Source organism: Chrysochloris asiatica, unplaced genomic scaffold (genome assembly GCF_000296735.1).
Source record: "Chrysochloris asiatica unplaced genomic scaffold, ChrAsi1.0 scaffold00213, whole genome shotgun sequence".
NCBI classification, from domain to species: Eukaryota; Metazoa; Chordata; class Mammalia; order Afrosoricida; family Chrysochloridae; genus Chrysochloris; species Chrysochloris asiatica.
In genome coordinates, this window is record NW_006408731.1 from 5,418,240 (window position 1) to 5,424,186 (window position 5,947).

Genomic DNA, 5,947 nt, shown 5'->3' on the forward strand with positions numbered 1-5,947 from the left:
AATGGGCTCAAGCCTGGCAACAATAGTGAGGATGGCCCAGGACTGGGCAGTGTTTTGTTCTGCTGTGCATAAGGTCACTATGAGTCAGTACTGACTCAATGGTATCTTACAACAATAACAGTAACATAGTAGATTACACACTGAGCTACTAACTACAAGCTTAACAGTTTGAATCCGCTAGCCTCTCTGCAGGAGAAAGAGGAGACTTTCTTCTCCTACAAAGATTTATTGTCTCTGAACCCCTACATATGGTCACTATGAGTCAGAATCAACTCGAGATGGCAGTGAGTTTGGTTTTTGCTATTGCTTTATTTAATTTTCTTCATCTTGAATTTCATAATCTTTTTAAACCTCAGTCATTAAGGTGGCTGGTTTTAATCACTAAAACTCTGTAAGAGTGAATATAAGAGTTTTCATTGAATTTAATGAATCCTTCTAGTGAATTCACAAACCTGACAGTGGTCTCAGACACCCATGAACTTCCAGCTATAGAATTGAGGATTGTCTTGAGAACCTCTGAACTTTGTAGCTGATGTCAGAAATGAAGTTGGTGTTATGGACTGTTCTCTAACTTCACATTTATCCTCCTTCAGAAAAGAATAAAAACTTTTGTTATATCACATTGTTGTTGTTAAGTGCCATTCAGTTGATTCTGATGCATAGCAACCCTGTATAGGGTTTCCAAGGAGCAGCTGCCGACCTTGAACCACTGACCTTGCAGTTCAAATGACTGCAGTCTGACGTGTTAGGCCACAGTGCCACACCAGGACTCCTATTTCAACTCTCTACCACTCATCTGCCAGCTTGTCATACTGCGGTGATTCCATGTTGCTGTGATGCCGGAAGCTATGCCACTGGTATTTTAAATACCAGGGTCACCCACAGTGGACAGGTTTCAGCTGAACTTCGGGACTGAAGCAGAAAGGAGAGACAGACTACTTCTGAACGTTTAGCCCCTGAAAACCTATGAATAGCAGTAGAACATTGTTAGATATAGTGCCAGAAAGTGAAAACATTATGAATAGCACCAGAATATTGTCAGACATAGTGCCAGAAGATGAGCCCTCAAGTTGGAAGACACTCAACAAATGGCTGGGAAAGAGATGCTGCCTCAATGGAGAGTTGATCATAATAATGTGAATGGAGTAAAGCTTTCAAACCTTTCAGTTACTGATGGGCACAACTCAAAATGAGGAGAAACAGCTGCAAACATGCATTAATAATCGGAGTATGGAATGTATCCAATGTAAGTCTAATTGGAAAATACACAAAGTATAAATCTAGGAAAATTTAAAAGAATCCCATAAAGATGGATATTCTAGGCTTTAATGAGCTGACATGAACCAGTATTTGGACTGGTTTTGGACATTTTTGAATCAGAAAAGCATATCGTTTACTATGCAGGTAATGGCAGAATCAAGAAGAATGGCATTGCATTCATCGACAAAAAGACATTAAAGATTTATCTTGAAGTACAATGCTGTCTGTGATAACATAATATCTATACATGCACAAAGAAACCAGTTAATACCACTATTATTCAAATTTATGCACCAACCACTGAAAGTCAGTGATGATAAAACTGAAGAATTCTACCAACTTCTTTAGTCTGAAATTGATCCAACATGCAATCAAGATGCATTGATAATTACAGGTGTTTGGAATGTGGAGGTTGGAAACAAAGAGGAAGAATCAGTAGTTGAGAATATGGCCTTAATGATAGAAATTATGCTGGAGATCACATGATAGAATTTTGTAAGACCAATGGCTTATTCATGCGAACATGTTTTTGAAACAACACAAAAGATAGAACACACAGAAATCAAATTGACTACATCTCTGGGAAAAGAAGTGGAAAATCTCAATATCATCAGCCAAAAAAAAATCCAGAGGCAGATTGTGCAACAGACAATTGATCATAGGCAAGTTCAGGCTGCATGGTGAAGAAAATAAAAACAACTCGACGAAAGCCCAAATGTTATCTTAAATATATCCCACTTGAATTGAGAGACCATCTCAAGAATGCATTTGATGCATTAGACACTAATGACAAAGCCCAAAAGAGTTGTGGGGTAACATCACGAATATCATACAGGAAAAAAGCAAAAGGTATTTAAAACACAGGAAACAAAGAAAAGACCAAAATAGATGCCAGAAGAAACTCTGAAACTTACCCTTGAGCATAGAGTAGCTAAACTGAATGGAAGAAATGAGGAAGTAAAAGAGTCGAATAGAAATTTTCAAAGAAAATTTCAAATTATAATACTTAGCTTGAGAAGACAAAGTTAAGTATTATAATGAAATGTGTAAACACCTGAAGTTAGAAATTCAAAAAGAAAGAATAGGTTCAGCTTTTCTCAAGCTGAACAAAATTGAAGAAAAAAATTCAAGCCTCAACTTGCATTATTAAATGATGCAGAAAGCATCCAAAGAAGATGGAAGGAATATACAGAGTCACTGTACCAAAAAGAAATGGGGGTTGTTCAATCATTTCAAGAGGTAGCATATGATCAAGAAATGATGCTACTGAAGGAAGAAGCCCAAGCTGCATTGACAAAAAACAAACAAGCAACAAAACCAAGACAACAACAACAAAAGGCTCTAGTTGCTGGTAGACTACAGACTGAAAAGTTTCAACATACTGATGTAGCACAGGAGGCGCTCACTCATCTATGTCAAGAAACTTGAAGGACAGCTACCTGACCAATCGATTTTAAGAGATCCATATTTGTGCCCATTCCAAAGAGAGGTGTCGCAGTGCAGTGTGGAAATCATTGAATAGTATTATTATTATCACATGCAAGTAAAAGTTTGCTGAAGATAACTTTTAAATGATTGTAACAGAACATTTACAGGGAACAGCCAGAAATTCAAGATGGATTCATTCAGAATGAATGAACTAGGGATATTATTGGTGACATCAGGTGGATTTTGGCTGAAAGCAGAGAATACCAGAAAGATGTTTGCCTTGGTATTATTGACTATGCAAAGACTTTAGACTGTGTGGATCATAACAAGCTATGGATAATATTAGGAAGAATGGTTATTCCAGAACACTTCATTGTGCTCATGAGGAACCTGTACCTAGACCATCTTTTGAACAGAATTAGAAAATACAGAATGGTTTAAAATCAGGAAAGGTGTGTGCCAGGGTTGTATCCTTTCACCATACTTATTCAATCTGTATGCTGAGCAAATAATTGTTGTTTGTTGTTGTTGTTAAGTGCCATGGAGTCTGTTCCAATTCATGGTGACCCTGTATAAGGCTTCCAAGGAGTAGCTGGTGAGTTTGAACCACCAACCTTGAGGTTCCAACTGACCTTTTGATCCAGTGAAACTGAATTAAGTAAAGAATAATGTGACATAAGGACTGGAGTATGACTTATTAATAACCTGTGATATGCAGATGATACAACCTTGCTTGCTGGAAATTAAGAGGACTTTAAACACTTACTGATGAAGATAAAAGACTACAGCCTTCAGTATGGATGGATTGCACCTCAGTGTAAAGAAAACAAATATCCTCACAACTGAACAAATAAATAGCACCATAATAAATGGAGAAAAGGTTGAAGTTGTCAAATATTACATTCGACTTGGATCCACAATGAACACTTAATGAAAGCAGCAGTCAAGAAATCAAGTGACATGTTACATTTAGGCAAATCTGCTGCAAAAGACTCTTTAAAGTGTTAGAGAGTAAGGCTGTTAGTTTGAGGACAAAGATGCACCAGACCCAGGCCATGGTATTTTCAATAGCCTCATGTGCATGTGGAACTTGGACAACGAATAAGCAAGACTAAAGAAGAATTGATGCATTTAAATTTCGTTGTTGGAGAAGAACATTGAAAATACTGTGAACTGCCAGAGACACAAACAGATTTGTGTTGAAAGAAATACAGTCAGATGCTTCTTAGAAGCCACGATGGCAAGACTTAGTTTGTCATACTTCAGACATTTTATTAAAAGGGACCATTTCCTGGAGAAGAGCATCATGCTTGGTAAAGTGGAGGAGGATCAGCAAAAAAAGAGGACTAACCCCACTGAGATGAATGGATACAGTCACAGCAGCATTGGCCTCAAATATAACAACTGTAAGGATGGTGCAGTGTTTCATTCTGTTGTGCACAGGGTCACTGTGACTCAGAACCAACTGGAGGCACCTAACAACACCAGCATTTCAACTCTCAAATGTTGATGGTAAGAGATAAATTCAGATTAACAAAAGGTAATTTTAGGTAAATTACTGTGTAGTATGAATAAAGTAGTTTACTGGGCAATATGTCCACCTGTAAGTTGAGAAGTCAGATGACCTTACCTGAAGCATGGGGACTAAGAATATGCTAAGGATAGTGTCCTAAGAAATTTTGACAGGCAAAAAACATGTGTCCATTACTTCTTGATGACTGAAAGTAGTATTGTCCTCATGGTTGAGTGGCAGTTTATTTGTACAGTTTATCTGTAAAATTCTCCGTTTGTGATCTTTTTCTTTCACAGTGTTGAAAGCAATATTTCGTTGTTTTCTTTCACTTGTCATTTTTTAATTAAAAATTTCCAAAGATTTTCACAAAAGTTGAAAGAATTTTACAGTTGATACTTATGTATTTACTCCTTTGATTGCACAGTTAACATTATAATAATATACTGGCTTTATCTAATATCTATCCATTTCTCTATTAATCTATGGATCCACTTCATTTCCTAGGCATTACGAGAGGAATTGTGGGCATCTCTACTCATGGGAACACTGAATGGTTTAAAATTAGGAAAGCTGTGCAACAGTGCCGGGGACTGGCCTCGACATAGGTTTTTGGTTCACAGGTGGGGATACCTGGCGGCGATAGGGATAGCAAAAGAGACACAAAGACGCAAAGAGACAAAGAGACACCCTGAAACCAGAGTGGGTGCTGGACTGGCATCAGGCAGATCCTGTATTGCAAACATCTCAGCCACGAAGGCTGTAATATCCTGCATAGTAAACATCTTGGCTAAACAAGCAGTATGGTTGCAATGCTAGACTGAGCCCCCTGCATGCTGTAACGCATGCCTTGCCAGTCGTAATGCACCTGGATTCGTTCTGCGCCTTCCTTTTATTTAGGGGAGGAACTATACACAAAGCTGGGCGGGACTAAGACAAGTTACAGCTATCAATCTTACTTTTCCAGACATTCAGGCACCTTCACATCGTACTTCGCAGGTTCGAATCTCACGACCACAACTTGGTTTCTCAAGCTTAATTAACATACCTTTTAACACTTAGCCTCAAATGGGGGGAGGAAAGGGAGGATTGGGAGGATTCCCATTGTGTTGGCTGCCCAGCTCAGGTTCTTCAGGAAAAGAGGCGCCTGGGTGAATGGGCTGCACCTGGAAACACTTTAGAGCAGGCATTCCTATTGTCCTTAGAACAGAGACCGGGGAGCCACCCAATTTACTTTGAATGAATTCTCTGAGGGAAGAACTTTGCCTGTTTGGAATTTTACAGTTTCGGCTTTTAGGAAAATATCACATTTATCTGTGGATACCAGGGCTTCATGTCTGCATTTAATAAAACATAACTAAACACTAAGATGAAAAACAATTTGCTATGACTGCCAGGTAGCTAGAGTCTGTTCCTCAGAGCCTACGGCCTGTATGGTCTGCAACACGACAGGGTTGTATTCTTTCACCTTACTTATTTAAACCTGTATGCTGAGCAAATAATCCAAGAAGCTGGGTTATATGAAGAAAAACGTGGCATCAGAATTAGAGGAAGACATATTAACAATCTGTGATATGCAGATGATACAACCTTGCTTGCTGAAAGTGAAGAAGACTTAAAATATTTACTGATGAAGATCAAAGGCCACAGTCTGTGGTATAGATTGCATCTCAATGTAAAGATAACAAAAATCCTCACCACTGGACCAATAAACAACATTCTTATCAACGGAGAAAAGATTGAAGTTGT